Raw genomic sequence first — 19,075 nt, 5'->3', positions numbered from 1 at the left:
GAAAGTACATAAGCAAACTAGTCCTGTGCCAGGTCGACCTATACTTTCTGCACAGCGTGGGTTATTAGAGTACATGTAAAAATATGTGGCTTTCTTTCTCAGAGATTATGTGTAATGCCTCCCCTCGTATATCAAAGATACTGGCCATTTCTTGAGCAAGCTGAGAGAGGTCACCTGAAGTGAAGAATACTGTTTCATAGTTATGGACATATGCTCCCGGTATACGAGCATCAATCATGATGATGGATTAAAGGTTGTACAAAGGTTTCTTTCCAACAGAGATGTGAGGTTGAACGAACATAACAAAATGTTGTTAAAAATGATCGAAATAGGTTTGACAAATAACTACTTCTTATTTAACCACATGGGTGCTGGTGACGAGCTCAGCTCATCGTGAGGCGCAGTGGGGCTGCACTCATGACGAGCTGAGCGCGTCACGGCCGTTGGAACGTTCGCACACGGGGGTAATTACCCCGCTGTGCTGAACGTTCTAAAAACGGGTGCGGCCGTGACGAGCTGAGCTCTTCACCAGTACGGCCGCGCCGTGCGCGGCACCCCTCCCCCCACACAGCGGGGGAAAAAACCCCGCAGCGAAGTGGTTAACAAGGAGGTGCACCGACAATTCCGGGGTGTGACTATGGGAGCATGTTTCTCCCCCAGCTATGCGTGTTTGCATGTTGGCTGGTGGGAGAGACATGTCCTAGGCCTCACCCATGGTGACTTATTTATGGATAACATGGTCAGGTGGTGGCGGTTTATAGACGATGTGTGCATAATATGGCAGGGATCCAGTGAGTCCGCACAAAACTTTGTTCATGTGATCAACAACAACTTGAATTTGGAATTCACAGCTACCATAAGTAAAGAAAAAGTCAAATTCCTCGATGTTGAGATATATGTTAGTAATAACATTGTTCATACTAAATTGCACAGGAAGGCTACTGCCGGAAATTCGACGCTGCATGCTAGCAGCACCCATCCCAGACACCTTGCTAAGAGCATCTTAAGGATAAAAAGGATTTTCAGTAATGTGAACGACCTAACTGATTGTTTAAATGATTCTGTGCAGAGGTTTTTAGCACAGTGCTATAAAATGGATGATCTACAGAAAGCTCTGTCTAAAGTGCACAATAAGAAAAGCAAATTGACAGTAATCAATGAAGAGGGGAGTACAACATCTTGAAACTAGGGATTCTAAAACCGAGAAGTCAGAGGTCAGACTTATAACCGCTTTCAGTTGTCCTGAAAAGCAGGTTAGTAAAATTATAAATAAGAACTGGCCAATTTTGAAGTCTGACATCACGCTTGCCCCTGAATTGGATGTTCAACCAGCCATTACTTTCAGAAGGGCACCCTCAATGAGGGATGCCCTAGTAAAAACCAGTCCGGAAGTATAGGACACAGAAAATTGGCTGTCCAACAGAACAGGGTTCTACAAATGTAGTTCCTGTAGGGCATGTAAATTTGGTATAAATAAACAGGAATTCCTTGATGCTTTTTCCTCAACCCCGTGCAGAATCAAAGGACTATTTACTATTTACTATTTACCTGCAAGACTGACCATGCGTCTATGTATTAAAATGCATGTGTCAATTAAAGTACATAGGTAGTACCAAGCTGCGACAACTAGAGAGCCAGTATATTTTACAACTAGATACTAAAATGCCAAATGGTTTGAACACAGGAGAAGACTTGGACAATTTTCTATAAAGTTAGGTTCAGACTATGCTGCCATTTCCTGTATTATTAATTTTTTGATAAATGCTTTTTGTATGTATGAATTACTTTTATCGGGATTTTAAGCTTTACTTTTATCTGATTTTTACTGGTTTTACTAGTTTTTATTTGGTGTCTGTGGAGTGTGGGATTTTGGTAAATGTTGTTGTGCATTATTTTAGCATTTTTTTTTTTTTTTTACTTAAGGTTCTACATGTTGAATTATGTGCGTTCTGATCATTTTATGGTCTAACTTTAAGGTGTTTTTGCACATATTTATTTCATGTCTAACTTATTTCGTTTTTCAGACCTGATACTGCAATTGCACTTTATGATCTGATGGATTCTGGCTTCATGAAGTAATATTGCACTTAGCACTTTATATTATATTGAATATACGTACTGTTGACGCCCTTGTCACATGCTTCATTAATTTACTTATTAGGAATATTCAAGCTACTTATGTATTTAATAGTAGAGTTGTATTTATTTTATTTTATTGGTATGCACTTTTTTCATTTTTATTTTTTGTGATACATTAATAAGCACTTTTGCTCTTTCAACAGACTTAGCAATTTCAGTGATTATGTTATCATGGTATCTCAATGTTATGGTGATAGTAAGACCATTTCGTTTTGAGGCACTTGCCCAGTATTGCGGTTATGCATTTAACCATAATTCTTCCATTTTAAGGGATACGACCTAGTTTTAACAACCTTGAAATATTTGAATGATTACCATTAGGTAAAGTTTGAATTGTAAAATTGTTTGTTATAATAGGTTCTACCCAGAAACATCTCTTTGCGAGAATAGTCTGTTCAATTCTAGGAGTGTAATGGGAGGAGCCTATTTTAAGTGCAACCGTATTTAATCACAGTTTTGGTCGCGACATGTCATATGATCAAGACCGGGGCAACCTGGTTGAAACGAGTCATGCTGATGATGGAAGAATAAACATGCACTGAAAAGAATCTCTCACTGCTGCGTGGTGGTCCGTTCATGGAAAATATATATGTGATCAAGTCCCCAAGGAGGGATGAAACGCGTTATGGCTGCCATCTACTTGTTTGTTGAACTGTGAACCTGAAATAAACGAACCGGTATTGAGGAAGAATCCTGAGTCCGTGCTCTTTCTGTTTACAGCAGTAATCAAGGGAAGAACAGTTCTTTGGATATATATATCTTCAGAAACAGCTCAGCAAGGTCCCCCACCAGAGTACCCATGGCACAGAGGGATTCCACAGCACGGCAAGTCTCTTTAAATTATTTAGATTTTTTCTCTAACACCATGTGCAAAAAACAACAGGACGGTCGACGCGTTTCGGCAAATGCCTTCAACTGGACCATAGAGTCCCACCGTTTGGACCAAAGAGTCCCACCGTCTAGACTGTCTATTCAAAATAACAGAGTGCAAAGATCCCTTGTTTGTTTCCATAAAAAATAGACTAGACTGTTAATCCACATTTAGCTTTTTTCTGATTAGACATATAGTAGCTGCCATTTTCTGTCAGTTTTCAATGTTGCATTTTTGTAATCAGACAATGTTGGCGTAATTTTCATGTAAAGTACTTTTAACTAATTTCAAAAAAGGAACAATAATGTTAAAATACCAATTTAAGACATAAGATTTTCATGTAAAGTACTTTTAACTAATTTCAAAAACGGAACAATAATGTTAAAATACCAATTTAAGACATAAGATGTGTGTGTGTGTGTATATATATATATATATATATATATATATATATATATATATATATATATATATATATATATATATATATATATATATATATATACACACACACACACATGCCCTTCTTTCTTGTGAATATTCCGATTTTCGGTGATATTTTGCATTAGTATTCATCATAGAAACATGTTCCAAGATGGCACCTATTTTGGTGTTTGTAGGGCTGGTCCCTTGTTGATGTTTACCCCTGGTAACAAATCTTTATTTAACCGGAACTGCTTGGTATTGGTGAGAAACACTGACGAAGGCTAACGCTGAAACGTTTGTTTTGCTGCTGAAACAAATCGCTGTAATCTGCTGCTGCCGGAGTGCTGTTTCCTTTCTTTAAGGGAGAGGATTTTTGAGCATGATATATTGCGGGGTCCACGGCCCGCTAACAGCACCCGCTCCAGAGTGCTCGGGATTCTTTGTGGAAATGGAGCGTCTGAAACTTCATTTCTCTAGCACCGCCGTAACTGCGCAAGGGTACACGAGAGGACCGCAACGAAGCAATGCGGTGAAATCTTTCCACTCACTGACTGGGACTAGTGCTTCGCGTCTCACCCGTGAGTCCTTTGACCCTCCCTTTTCCGCAATTGTAAGGGGATTGCAGTAATCATAAGGCAGAGCGTCCAGGCGGGCGGCAGACACAGCGAGCTCGACCAAGTGGGGAAACTAGCGCAGCAACCGGCGAAACTGACCAATACCTGTCATAAGCATGGATGTGTTCGGCGAGGAAGAGCGCCGCGCCCTTGCGCAAGATATGTTTAAAAAGCGCAATAAACCATCTGCAGCGACAGCCTCGTCTTCTGACACGGGAACGGGGAATAATAAACTGAATGAGGCAATATCCAAACTTGAAAAGCTGCGTGAGCGTGAGATCTGGAAATGGTGGGAGGCCACCAGTCTGAGCAGCTATATAGAGGTGAACCGGGTACCAAGGGGACTGAGGGTATATACGGTACCATTGTATGAGCACCCAGACCCCCAATTACTAACGGACTGGCATGAACAAACGCAAGCATACTGTGAGGGGATACTTAAGCTATTGGTTAAGTATGCATGGAGCGATAGGGACAAGGCACTGGCTGAAATCAAAACCTTGGAAGATGACAACGACAAAGAGGAGGACGTTGCCAAGGTACAAGAACTTAAGGAGGCAATGAAAAAACGTCTAATTAGATATCAACAAAAAATCATGGCGCGCAAACAGGAGAAGTTCAAGCGCGATGAAAATGATTACCGACACGTTCGCTAAAAAATATGATGCACCGAGAAAAGCCATGAACCAGGGAACCTTGGTTACTCCCAGCTCAAGTATAGCGACCTCAGAATCTGATGCAACAGCCGAGGAATCAGGTGATGAACAGCGAGATCGGGTCAATGAACGCAGGAGAGTGGCTGTTCCTTTTCACACCGAGTTCCAATTGATACGACAGAACTGGCTGAAGGGGGGGGGGGGGGGGGGGGACAAGCCCCCAGAGCAAGAAGAAGAAAGAGAACCCGGAGATCAGGGGGCGGCGGCAAAAGGAAGAGGAAGGAGCAGAGCAAAACCCCAGAACCGGACTTACCGCAACAAAAAGTAGTAAGGGACAATATACAGACCGGGGTGACCAATTTGACTGTGGTCAACCTCACGAATCAAACCCTTACGGATGAACATCTTGAACTCTTGAACCTAGGGCTCACCTTCTGTCCAAACACCAATCTGGAATACACGCAAACTAAAATCGACCTTTTCCGGTTTACTAGGAAATTGAAACTACATAAACATTTCAAGCTAAGACCACACATTAAGGGACCACTAAAACATGGGACGAGACTGACAGCCACTGATGCCTTGATAGGCAATGATATGCCTTGTATCGAAGCTATGGAAGATTTAAGAACCGAGACAGAAAATACAGATGTCATGGGAATTGACATGGTGCAGAGGGCAGCAATACAGGGAATTGAACAAAAGAGGGATGAAAGTCATTTTAAACCCCTTTCTACATTTATTCCCCAGTCACCATGGGATGCCATTGATGCTTTTTCAGAGGCCATAACGATGGAACTGGTTAAGCAAAGGAAGGGCACCAACATGAACTTATGTAATATCACAGAACCTCAGAAAAAAGCGTTACAAGAGCTAATGAACGGCAAGGAAATCATCATAAAACCCTCGGACAAGGGGGGGAATGTCGTTTTGATGACAAGAGATTATTATCAAGAAGAAGCGATGAGACAACTCTCTGATGCAAAGTATTATTCCATCACCACCAGGAATGTTTACGAATCTAGCATCAGGGAATATGATGATCTGGTTCTAAAGTGGTACAACCTTTCCATGTTAGGGAAGGATGAACATATCTTCCTGCGCAGTAATAACCCCATGATACCGACTTTCTATCTTCTGCCCAAGCTGCACAAAAACAATGTCTCTCGACCGGGCCGTCCCATTGTGGCCTCCATTGATGGGCTGACAGAGAATATGTCTACATTTGTGGACAATTACATCTTCCCCCTTGTCTTAGACTTGAAATCTTACATCCAAGATACCAAAGACTTTTTGAGTAAAGAGGCTACGATGGAATGGAAATCAGACTATCTATTCCTGGTGATGGACATCACCAGCCTCTATACCATCATTGATCATACCCATGGACTGGCTGCTATTGAACACTATCTAGGCAAACGCCAAATCCGTTTTGCACAACATAATACCATGTTGATTGAATTTGTGCAGTTTTGCCTAACTCACAAAAAAATTTTTGTTTGAGGATAGATTCTATAGGCAAATCTCTGATACGGCGATGGGCACCTGCTTCGCCCCTCGCTATGCGAACTTTTTCGCTGGTGGGTGGAGGAGCAGGTGCCCAGAAGCTGGAAGGAAGGCCAGGAAGGTGGTAGGGTGGTACACTGGTACCGCTACATTGATGACTTGTTCATCGTGTGGCAGGGTACCAGGGACATGGCAGAGAAATACATTGAATCTCTTAATGACAACATCTACAACGTGCACCGATCTGGGACAATTAGTGGGGTGGCAGCCAACTATTTGGACCTCCGGGTGTACGTTGAAAATGGCCATGTCCACACCTCGCTGTACCGCAAGGAGACAGCGGAGAATTCTATCCTCTTTGCTAAAAGAGGACATCCACCTAAACTTATCAAGAGTATCCCCTGTGGGGAACTCTTGAGAATTAAGAGGAACAGTACCCAAGACCGGGAATTTGAGGCTGCTGCCTCAGACTGCCTGGCCCGCTTTCGCTTAAGAGGGTATGACGAACCACTTTTGCAGAGCACACTGAAAAAAGTCAAGAAGATCCCCAGGGAGGACCTGCTCAAAAAGAAACAGAAAGGGCTGAATATCTCTAAGAAGGATACATTTTGGATGATAACACCATACTCCACAGGTGCCGATAAACTTAAAGTAATGATGCGCAAGAACTGGCACATCTTGCTCACTGATGAGGTGCTAAAAGAAGATCTGCCACCATATCCACTAATGACCTTTAGCAAGGCTAGGTCCCTGGGGGATATGCTGGTGCATAGCCATTTGGAAGCTCCTATTATCCAACCCAACACTCTTAGGGAAATGAGTGGGTTCTTTCCCTGTGGAAAGTGCAAAGCATGCGCTAACAGCCGGAGGGTGCTCCATTATGATATCCCGGATGCTGGCAGAACGAACAAGATCCATAAATTCATCACATGTAGTATTGTCTATGCCGTGTATTGTCTAATATGCCCATGTGGCTTACGCTACATTGGCAGCACTATCAACCAACTTAAGTTGATAGTGCTGGAGCACCTTAGGGCAATTGATAGAGTAGACCCCTCGTACCCAGTAGCCCGGCATTTTGCGGAACACCACAATAAAGATAGAAACAAATTGCGATTCTTTGGGTTAGACCATGTTCCGTGTAGCCCACGGCAAGGAGACAGACTTAGGAGGCTACGACGCCTTGAATCAAGATATATCATCGATCTCTCCACTAAGTACCCGAAAGGCATGAATAGCGGGGAGGAAATGGCAGTACACCTTGGCAAATAATGAACAACATCTGTAATTTTCATGTACTGAACCGGGCGAGCAGGTTTTAATATCTTGTCTGGCTCTGCCTCCATTACCATCGACACCTATAATGAATTTAACTATGTGTCTTTGCTCTTGACTATGTTGTGAAGCTGTGTTCTGCAGAAATTATTGGCATTATCAAGAGGTTTTTACAAGTATCATTTCGATGTATCTGGTGCACCGATATATCGTTTATTGATAATGAATTATCACTTTTCAAGCTTTATCTATGAAATTTGGAAAATTTGAATATTTGACTATGAAATGTGTTTATTCTTTAATTGCCCTTCAGATTAAGTGTTTCTCTTCTCCTAGTGGCAGAGGCGTGGTAGTTTTCGGTCTATGATGGTCATTTCATTATTTGCACTTATCTGTATGTACCATTTGAAACATATATTACAGTGTATTTATGCTAATATGAAATGCGCTGAACATCCTTATGCAGTTCCGAGTATTATATTGTTTGTATATATTTGTTACACGGTGCGCATCTGTATAGGGACACATGCCTATCCACGGCTTTATTGTGCTTATGCCCTTCTTTCTTGTGAATATTCCGATTTTCGGTGATATTTTGCATTAGTATTCATCATAGAAACATGTTCCACGATGGAGCCTATTTTGGTGTTTGTAGGGCTGGTCCCTTGTTGATGTTTACCCCTGTTAACAAATCTTTATTTAACCGGAACTGCTTGGTATTGGTGAGAAACACTGACGAAGGCTAATGCCGAAACGTTTGTTTTGCTGCTGAAATAAATCGCTGTAATCTGCTGCTGCCGGAGTGCTGTTTCCTTCCTTTAAGGGAGAGGATTTTCGAGCGTGAGATATATATATATATATATATATATATATATATATATATATATATATCCTAGCGCACTCTCGGGACCTCCAAACTGGGGAACAGAGAGGCAGACCCGGATAAATATGGCAGGTAAGATGTTTAGATTTTCTCCCTCTGCGACGCGTTTCGAGCACCCTGTGCCCTTGATCACATTGATCGCACATGAAAACCAGCGTCTGCCATTGTAATTTTAAATGCTGGGTGTCCACCCCCCTGTGTCACATGATCATAGAAATGGAAGAAATACTGTTCAGTGCTTAGTGCTCCTACAATATATGTACACACACACACACACACACATATATATATATATATACATATATACATAAACACACATACACATACACATACATTTCTTTATTTCGGATACTACTACATAACAAGTCATGCACAAAGACAGCTACACCTGTGCATATGTCAAAGCACACTCCTAACAACCACAGAAATATGTAAGCAATGTGGTACAGATATCTAGTCGCATACACCAAAACCTCATAACTCAAAGCAGTCCTACTGACTGCACACCTTTAAAAAGACAAATCAACATAATAGCTACCAAATGGTGGGCCTTGAAGAGGTCGGAACAGCTGAAGGGGATTAAGGAGTGGCTTTCCCTCTGAATACATTTCTAGATGGATAAAACACTTCTAGGCACAAGTGTCCAAGTAGAGAAGCACAGGTTGTGAGCTGCTGAAGCAAGCACAACGTACTGTCCCAGAGTAACAAGACAACATTCAGAAGTCCAGATATCTTCTCATCTCCATCAAGTATTAACCCCAAACACACGGAGGGTGGGGTTTAAGTTCACTATGGTACCAAGTATTGACATGTGATGTGAGCATATTTGATATTGCTGCTCTGGAGGAAATTTTGACCTCTAAATCTAATTTCAACCGAAGGAGAATTCCTCATCAACACGTGCAAACATCTGAAAATGAATGTGGCAATCGGGAAGCATGCATGTAAATGTACAAATGATATTAATGACAAAGGTAAGCCTTGAAAGACCCCGCTGTGACTCGACTTTCTTTAAAACTTTCCAATACTGAATCGGCCTTCTCACTAAACGTGTGAAACCCAGCAAAGAGTATGTCCATTAAAGAGGCTTCAACATCACCAATGAAGACAGTGTATCTAATCCAAGCATCCTGCTGAAGCACCACTTTACTGCCAACTGATCTGCCTAAGCAGTCAGTAGTGGCCAGTCCAGAGCAGATGATGTACTTTGTGATGTCCTGACTTTACTGAATAGTCAGAGCTAAATTGTCCCTAAATTCTTCAAGGACTGCTGGCAAGGTCTCGCCAACCATGTTACATTAAGGTTACTGGTGGTGCAAAACATCAATGTTCCAAAAGCCTCTTGACATATCTATTCTCAGTCATGGTGGTGTTGTGGGGAAATGAAGGTTCAGCCTACAGGTTGAAGCTTGAACCATCAAACTCTCTGGTGTATAATGTTACCTCTAAAAGAAAATCAGGGTCACCTGGACCCGGCCTGTTGAGTCTTTGAAACAACCTGCTAACCAGAGAACAGGAAAAGAGCCCATGAGAGTGTCAGTCGACAAAATGAACTGGGAGTAGTGATTCAGAGGAAGTTCACGTCAGTTACAAAACCTCTATTAGGATTCTGGTTTTGACATCCACGCTGATTAACTAAGTCCGAAAGCTCTGCCATGCACCTTATCTCTACGAAGGAGGAGGCACTCACTTCTATTGGTGGTCCGAGAAAGAACACAAGTGTTGAGGGAAATGTCCTCACCATGGTGATTCCCAAAAGCTGTTTGCCATAATCAGAACTTGAACTGAAAATTTGCTAGAGTTCTGTGGCGCAGCTCTGAGATAAAAGGCATGGTTCTGCCGAGTCTGAATTAACTGTGGCCGGGTGTGTCAGTACATTGTTGAAGCACTCCCTCGGTCGAGGCGGACATGGATTCAGTTTGGCTTTAGAGAGGATAATAGAAAAGGGGTCATCCTCTGGCACCAGCAGCATTGGTGCAGGAGTAAATGATGCATGGACTGTGCGGATTTTGGTGCGTAATGGAAGTCAGCTCCAGTGTCAGAAAGAACCCGAGGCAGGCTCTGGAGGCACAGCCGGTTGAGGTCAGCCACTCCTGCGACATCCTGGCTGGAGGCCTATGCGGATCCTCGGGCCCAAAGGAGCACAAGCGGGAGCTGGAGGGCTGCTAACACCTTCAACATGGCGTATTTAAAGACCTCAATCTGTTGTGATGTCAGCAATATACAAATAAACACGTGGTGCCCTAGAATCAGTTGTGGAATCCGCTTTTTAGTAGGAGATGGAAACTTCTCGGAAAAGGTAAATCTCAATGAGGACCTGTCACAAGAACATACTTGAGAGCGGGAAAATGGCCCCTTCCTCTCCCTGAAGACCATAAACTTATCTGTTAGGGAAGGTGTATAAGCAAACATCTGTCCTCAAAGTTTGCTAGATCATCCCACTCTTGAAAAGACCTCATCAGGACTCCACTGCCTTTCAGAACATGAGACCAGTATTCGCATTGTCTGTGCTGAGAAAGGTTTTAGAAAAAGCTGTAGCAAGTCAACTGCTCAATCACACCTCAAACAACAACCTCTTAAATGCCTGTCAATCTGAGCTCCACTCTAATGCTTCACAGAAACTGCCACCCTTCGATTTGTTGGTGATGTCCGATGGATGAAGGAATAGCCCATGTGTTAGTGCTGCTTTACTTGTCAGCCGCATTCAACGCAATAAACCACAGAACCCCCTACAAATACTCCTTTCAAGAACGGAAGTAAAGGGCACAGTCCTGAAATAGATCCAATCCTTCATCACTTCTGTATCATAGCTGGTGAAAATTGACACAGTCAGATCCCGTTCTCTTCCAGTTTTTTCCAGTGTACATCAAGGATATATCCTATGATCGCTTCTATTTGACCTCTACATTGAAAGCCTTGGTACTATGCTTCACACACAGAGAATTTCTATTCAATACACCACCAACTCCCACATATACTTTAATAACTAAATGGATGAGCACTTTGTCACTTATACCTAGCCACCTCTTCAACTGAATTCCTCATGTTACACATGGAACACTCCTTCCCGAGTCTATGGCTGGTTTCAGAACCAAACTGAGATGACTTCACACCAACACCATACTCTGTGCTAAATCTTTAGGATTCACCCTTAACCATAGCAGTTTCATTGCAAAAGACATATCCAATACAACTTCACCACCTCGGGCAAATTAAACACTCCATCCCTCCGAATAGCTCAGAGCCATGGCTCATGCCCCAGTATCATCTCATCTTGGTAATGGCAGTGATCTACTTGCAGACACCTGAAAGGCTATTCTCACCCCTCTCTAATACATACTATACATCGCTGCTTGCCTCATTAAAGGAGCAAACAAATCTAGACACATCACTTGAATTCTGAAAGACTGCCATTGGTGGTCCTTAGATGCTGAAATTCACTTTAAAATTGCCTGCACCACCCATAAGGTCCTGCGCCAAAAGCCACACAACTACATGAATAACAAACACAGGCCTCCAGAGGTAGGAGAAAAACCAGGAACCAAGTTCAAATGATAGTGGAAATTCTGAAACAAAACAAAAATCCAAGACTATGAACCAGGCCCTCTCATGTTGGCCCCTAGAATTTGGAACAACCTGTTTGAAGACCGGAGGACCTTCTCCACTTCAGGTGGAAAACCACCCATACAGAGATCATCTATACTTTCTTGCTCTTGGACTCTTTTCTCTCTAAACCCATGCTGACCATGCTTTCCCCGTTAATCTACCTTCTTCGTTCAATGTATGGTTACCAGGTATTCTGTAAAGCACCCCACTGTCCATGCGGTCAGGTGCTTGCGATATAAATAAATAAGTAAATAAATAAATAAGATTTGAATGAATGGTGTGTACTGTCCCACGCCTCATTATACCGATCCACGATCTTGCTATTTTAAAACTGTTATTGGAAGTACTTCGGAGGCTGTGCTTTCGATGTTGTAAGATTTAGTTATACGTTGTTTCTGCCAGGTGTAATAATCGACATGTTACACAGTCACCTGGCCTGATTTGTGTGCTCCAAACTCACCCACTCTGCCACTGTAGTGAATATACTGCAACCTGTTTTGTCATTGTTGGGCCAATAAATAGATTTACATAATAATAAATACATTTAAAATTAAGACTACGGTGACTTTGTAATCAAGACTGTTTCCAACAAATTTCTCTACGATAAATGTTGTAAAGTACACAGACATCTCATCGTGCCGATAATACCTCAATGTGTAAGATGTTTCTAAAGAAATACAGAGCAATAGATCATCTGGTACAGGAGTGTGGAGATAATGTGTGCGAAACGACTATAAAAGCATATGCACGAACACTAACGAGCCTGATTATCTTGGGTTTAACAGAAGGGTGCGCCCAAGCAGAAGCGCAAAGTTCAGGGAAGGAGCGGGATGGACACTTCTGCTGTTAGAGTTGGCAGGGTGGACAAGAATGTGTTGCACAGGGTGTGCACCGTCAGGCTTCAGCAGCGCACAGTAACATACACTTATGAATCCCTTGTCTGCGTCCTCTCCTTACAGGTCTGCTGATAAGACACTACAAAGTGGTTGCTCCTTCTAAAGGGCGCACTGTCTATGAATGCCTGTTACTAGCAATCGGAAAAGGTAATCATCAAAAATAGGCATAATACACTAAAACACTGTAAACCGTTGTTTCCGTATCACTTACAGCCACTGCTATTACAAGCATACTAATGTAATCCTAATCAATGCTCAAGTCACAGTGTTCCAACTATACTCTTTGCAGATATGGGTTTCTTCATTTGTGGGTTTTCTTACTTCCCTCGACAGAATGTTTTTATCTTTTCAGCCTAAAGAACGTTGTTGCATGCATCGATTATCTCTGCACTGTCGGTTTATGGTTTCAAAATTGTTATACTGCCTTCCTTCTTCTAAGAATATACTTTTTTTTTCATTTTAATAACCACACCTTGCTCTTTGAACAATATACATTGCATCAGTTTGCTGGAGTCATCTATAACTAACAAGCATTGGCAAAGCCAACAGGTCTCACATATGAGAGAGCTATTGCCTTTGTCAAGGTCTTTTAACAATATTGTCCTGCTGCATGGTTAAAAGTTAGTGCTGCATGGCTAAAAGTTAGTGGGCTAGCAGAGGAGAGTGGCGTAACAGAGTGGCGTGATGTAGAGTGGAGTGACGGAGTGGCATACCGTGGAGTAGAGTGCACAAGAGTGGCATAAAGTAGAGAGACGTACACTGTAGTGGGGTAGAGTGGTGTGGATTAGAATGGAGTAGCGTCAAGAGACGTAGAGCACAGTCACGTGGAGTGGCACGTCCCAGAGTGCTGTGGGGCGTCGCAGGGTTGCGAGGTGTGAAGTAGCGTACGGTAGTACAGTTGTGGGTGGAAGTAACTTAAGTGTGAATAGAGACAGCAGATAAGGTGAAAAAAACATAAATAAGAAGCATAAAATATCAGAAAGTTTGAAATTGCTGGAAAGACGTGCAATACATGCAGTGTACATGAATTGATTAATTGTAAAGAAATAAATCCAATGTAAAATATAATTGCATTTTTCAAAGCAAAGAAACCCAATGTAAAATAAAAGTGCATCTTTTAAACGCATTCTTCAAAATAAAAGCAAATTTTTTAAAGCATTTGTCAACCTTGTTTTCCAATTAAAGAGCATAATTTAATGTGCCAAAGTGGTGTTTCAATATCACTAAAGCATTGACAGATGGCACATAGGGTGAAAGCAACAAAAATAAGAAGCTGTATGCCAGTGTTAAAAGTAGGAAAGCACATTGCTTGTCCAGGAATAATACCAAAACACTTATAAAATTAAAAAAATATATTTTGTTCTGGAAAAAGATGAGAAAGAGCAAAGACGAGAAAGAACACATGTACTTGTCCATGCTCCAGGAAGGAGCGAACACGAGAAAGGAAGTGAAGCCTACAGCCAATTGTATGCTGTGGGCTTGCTGTAAGCCACTTTGGGCAGGTTGGAAGCCTTGCAGCACAGCACAGTACGTGCACTGTGTAGGCGAGATCTAACAACTGGAGTGGAAGGCAGGAAAAGAAAGAGTTCATCCCGCAGAGGGTACAATCTGTGTTCGATCCGGATTTCAGATTCAAAATCAAGTGCAAATTCCGCATGGAACAGTTGTTTCTTCCCCAGGAAAACCTCTCCAGGTACTACTTAGAGGAATTTGTATGCGGAAAACAGGTCAGAAATGTTAACTGCAAGCCGTTTTACCATTTTGTAAAAGCACAACCACATGTTATTCCGGAATTTAACGTGCTAAACCCCGATTATGAATGTAAAACCACGGGACGAAATACTAACGGCATGCATCAAAGAAATTTCCCTGTGATGTTTTATCCCCTGATCATTTGACGCGTGCGACATGAGGCCCAAAGACGCAAAAAAAGTTTCACCAAAAGCACATATTTCAGAAACAGCTGATTCTAAGAACCTACGTCATACATCGTCAATATATACTTGCATGTACTTCAACACCAACTCTCTAACTTATTACAATGCAAGTACCTCCCGAATGTTGACTACAACACTCTTTTAATGGTCAATAACAATAAGTCCAAGTGGTTCCAATGTATGGCTGGATAAATAATTCCACTCACAACAAACAACTTCATCAGTCCTTCTTAGGTGCAAACGGCATTTAAGCGTTGTGCTTTTACCAGTTCTCGATTTCGCACAAGAGGAGAGCAAATGTTCATTTAGATATTTGAATCTTCCTATTCCATTAAACATACAGGATGCAAATTTGGGTCACTTTAGACAGGTTTGCAGCTCCAGAGGGGAAATGATAAACATTTGAATCTTCAAAATCGCCAGCAAAATAGAAAAGTTTCAGGGTTTTTATCTTTTTTAACAAACGTCAATACATACTGGTTCAGATTACGAAGTGCCTCCTGGCCATTACCTTTGCTACGTGCAAGAGAGACTCCTGCTGCCTGCTTGCCCGCTAGTCCAGCCACCTTTCGCGACACCCGCTTCGCGGGTGCCGCTCACCTGCAGCTTGACCTCGTCCTCCCTGGTGTGAGCGCCCACAGTCGGTGGAGAAGCAAACACGCTCCCAGGTTGAGCCCATCGGATTCCACACAGCGCGGCGAGCCTACCGGGGGACTGCGAGGACCAGCAGCCTCAGCTCCACACAGCTGGTGCCTCTTCCCCCGGCGGCCACGCCCCCAGCCTCCGGTGATTTCAGCGCCGTGGTTCCTTGGCTGAGTGGGTGCCTCCTGGCCATTACCTTTGCTACGTGCGAGAGAGACTCCTGCTGCCTGCTTGCCCGCTAGTCCAGCCACCTTTCGCGACACCCGCTTCGCGGGTGCCGCTCACCTGCAGCTTGACCTCGTCCTCCCTGGTGTGAGCGCCCACAGTCGGTGGAGAAGCAAACACGCTCCCAGGTTGAGCCCATCGGATTCCACACAGCGCGGCGAGCCTACCGGGGGACTGCGAGGACCAGCAGCCTCAGCTCCACACAGCTGGTGCCTCTTCCCCCGGCAGCCACGCCCCCAGGCTCCCGTTGATTTCAGCGCCGTGGTTCCTTGGCTGAGTGGGTGCCTCCTGGCCATTACCTTTGCTACGTGCGAGAGAGACTCCTGCTGCCTGCTTGCCCGCTAGTCCAGCCACCTTTCGCGACACCCGCTTCGCGGGTGCAGCTCACCTGCAGCTTGACCTCGTCTTCCCTGGTGTGAGCGCCCACAGTCGGTGGAGAAGCAAACACGCTCCCAGGTTGAGCCCATCGGATTCCACACAGCGCAGCGAGCCTACCGGGGGACTGCGAGGACCAGCAGCCTCAGCTCCACACAGCTGGTGCCTCTTCCCCCGGCGGTCACGCCCCCAGCCTCCGGTGATTTCAGCGCCGTGGTTCCTTGGCTGAGTGGGTGCCTCCTGGCCATTACCTTTGCTACGTGCGAGAGAGACTCCTGCTGCCTGCTTGCCCGCTAGTCCAGCTACCTTTCGCGACACCCGCTTCGCGGGTGCCGCTCACCTGCAGCTTGACCTCGTCCTCCCTGGTGTGAGCGCCCACAGTCGGTGGAGAAGCAAACACGCTCCCAGGTTGAGCCCATCGGATTCCACACAGCGCGGCGAGCCTACCGGGGGACTGCGAGGACCAGCAGCCTCAGCTCCACACAGCTGGTGCCTCTTCCCCCGGCGGCCACGCCCCCAGCCTCCGGTGATTTCAGCGCCGTGGTTCCTTGGCTGAGTGGGTGCCTCCTGGCCATTACCTTTGCTACGTGCGAGAGAGACTCCTGCTGCCTGCTTGCCCGCTAGTCCAGCCACCTTTCGCGACACCCGCTTCGCGGGTGCCGCTCACCTGCAGCTTGACCTCGTCCTCCCTGGTGTGAGCGCCCACAGTCGGTGGAGAAGCAAACACGCTCCCAGGTTGAGCCCATCGGATTCCACACAGCGCGGCGAGCCTACCGGGGGACTGCGAGGACCAGCAGCCTCAGCTCCACACAGCTGGTGCCTCTTCCCCCGGCGGCCACGCCCCCAACCTCCTCGTATAAACCACGAGTGGCCAATTCCGCACCGCGGGACGCAGCTCAGGGCGAAGACCGGGCAAAGAGCGGGCCGTTTGAGGCCGTTCGAGGACAGAAGAGACTGGACTGGGCCCTCTCATTAACTCCAGGTACTAAGTTATACTTCTTTCTTAATTCATCACTCTTCTATCACATCTTGGGTCCTCTAGAGCTACTTTGCTCATTATGAGCAATATGGAGACTAGGAGTAAAGCCAGCCTGGCAGCCAAGGCCCCTACTACAACTGCCCCAAATCAAGGCAAAATTGATGATTATTTTTTGAAGGCAGGCTCCCTTTTGATTGACGATATCACCCTCCTGGAAAGACGAATTTCGCATGAGATAGAATGGGTGAGGAGATCTTCGATGTGGGTCATAGCAATGTCGAAAACCCCCGAGGATAGGCGGACTGTAGACAGCTCCCAGCTTGGCGCATGTGGGGGGGCGCACCGAACCACCAGTATAGATCTTTCTGAAGGAACATTGAGTGACTTAGATGACACGAGCCTTTTGTCCCTCCCCCTAACGCAAATTACCCAACCTCCAAACACCACAGAATCGAGGGAAGTTATTGAAATAACTACTTCAAGTCCCCCACCTTCGGGGGAAGAACTCGTTATTACTACCACTAACACCCCTAAGCTACTAAAGTCACATAGCATAGACCGAGGGCGCAGGGAGGGTGCCATACAAAAGAGGAAGATTGGGAAACAGAGTAATAAGGAAAGGAAGGGAAAGAAAACGAAACAAAATGTGGGGGCAACACAAAACACAACTAGAACAGATCATAATATCCAGGAAAGAACATCTCCCAGGATAACAATTGATCCCCCCCAGGTACAGTCTAGGGATACTCCCACCGAATCGCTACCTTCTTCCGTAGAACATAACTCCGAGTCTACGGAAGAGGACATAACACTAGCGGACATTGGCCACCTCCTGAAATCAATCATAAGCCCCTTAGAAGCTCGCCTGATAAAAATGGAGGCGAGACTAATTAAAATCGAGAATACTGCCCTAAAAGTTATGGAAGGCTGGAAATCGGGTGCTCCCTGTACCATATCCCCCCTCCATGGACCCAAAACACAAGAACAATTTGGACCCCCTTAAAAGCGCAAAAGCAGCTGAGACAGGAACAACAACTTTAGCGGGGGATAAAAACACTAAATCAATCAGCATTCAACCACCAAAACCAAAATCTAACTTGACAATTCCAGCGACTACAGGAGGCGCTACCAATAAACATACTAGAGCTACTCAACACCAATCTCCAACAGCAATTAACACAACTAAGACAAATGTACAACACAAAAGTCCCCCAAAATCTCAGTTGAACACTAACCATAATCCACCTGACCCAAAAACCCTTTTAATTAAACCTCCAAGAACAGTCACTGTTAATCTTCCACCTGAGGTAGCGCCATACACTGCTATTTTAATTGTGGTTCCCGAATTGAAATCAGACTCATATGAGACAGGGGAGTCGTTGAAAAACAAAGTAATTAACTGGCTCTCAACACATAGGCCGCTTCCTAGAGGCAAGACCAGCGATATCCGTATGGCAAGAAGAGTCTCATGGGTGGGCAGGAGTCCCAAAACAATTAGTGGTGACTGTATTCTGGTGAGTTTTAAAGAACCAGGTACAGTCCCATTTATTTGTGGTTCTTTTTTGGAGGACGAAGGGAGTACTATTCAACCAGTCCCTCTGTCGTTCTTCTATCCACCTAGTGATCACCCATCTAAGGCACAGAGGAGAGGTTACTATCCGGACCTTAGGGGAAACTGGGAGGGAAATCAGGAAAGGAGGAGAATTCCCTTTGACCATGCACGTCCACCCCCTATCTACCCTCCCACATACTGTGATCCACAGGGATGGGAAACTGTACAGAGAAGAGGAATGGGAAGGGGAAATCATGATAGAGAGGAGCCATGGCCCCCAAGATTTTACCAGCCACCTTTTCTACCGCTGTCCAACCATTATGATTGCCTAGAAACGGTGGATTGACAGCCGGCTTCCGTAGTAGGGGCAAAAGAGAGTTCGGTAGGCCCTGATCAAGGTTACCTAGTTTCCCTCACTACCAATGAGGAGGAAATCTGTTTAGGGACTCAAGACTCATTATGAACCAAACACAAGGGAAAATACTCAAGAAGC

General features: G+C 44.5%; 1 protein-coding gene across 11 annotated transcripts in view; it reads right to left on the bottom strand.

The window, feature by feature from the left end:
• TAX1BP1 (Tax1 binding protein 1) overlaps nucleotides 1-19,075 on the bottom strand; it is an 804,469-nt gene that overhangs the window by 735,891 nt on the left and 49,503 nt on the right. The window lies entirely within an intron of this gene.

This window comes from Lissotriton vulgaris, chromosome 10 (genome assembly GCF_964263255.1).
Source record: "Lissotriton vulgaris chromosome 10, aLisVul1.2, whole genome shotgun sequence".
Taxonomy (NCBI): domain Eukaryota; kingdom Metazoa; phylum Chordata; class Amphibia; order Caudata; family Salamandridae; genus Lissotriton; species Lissotriton vulgaris.
This window is presented reverse-complemented; position numbering and strand designations above follow the sequence as displayed.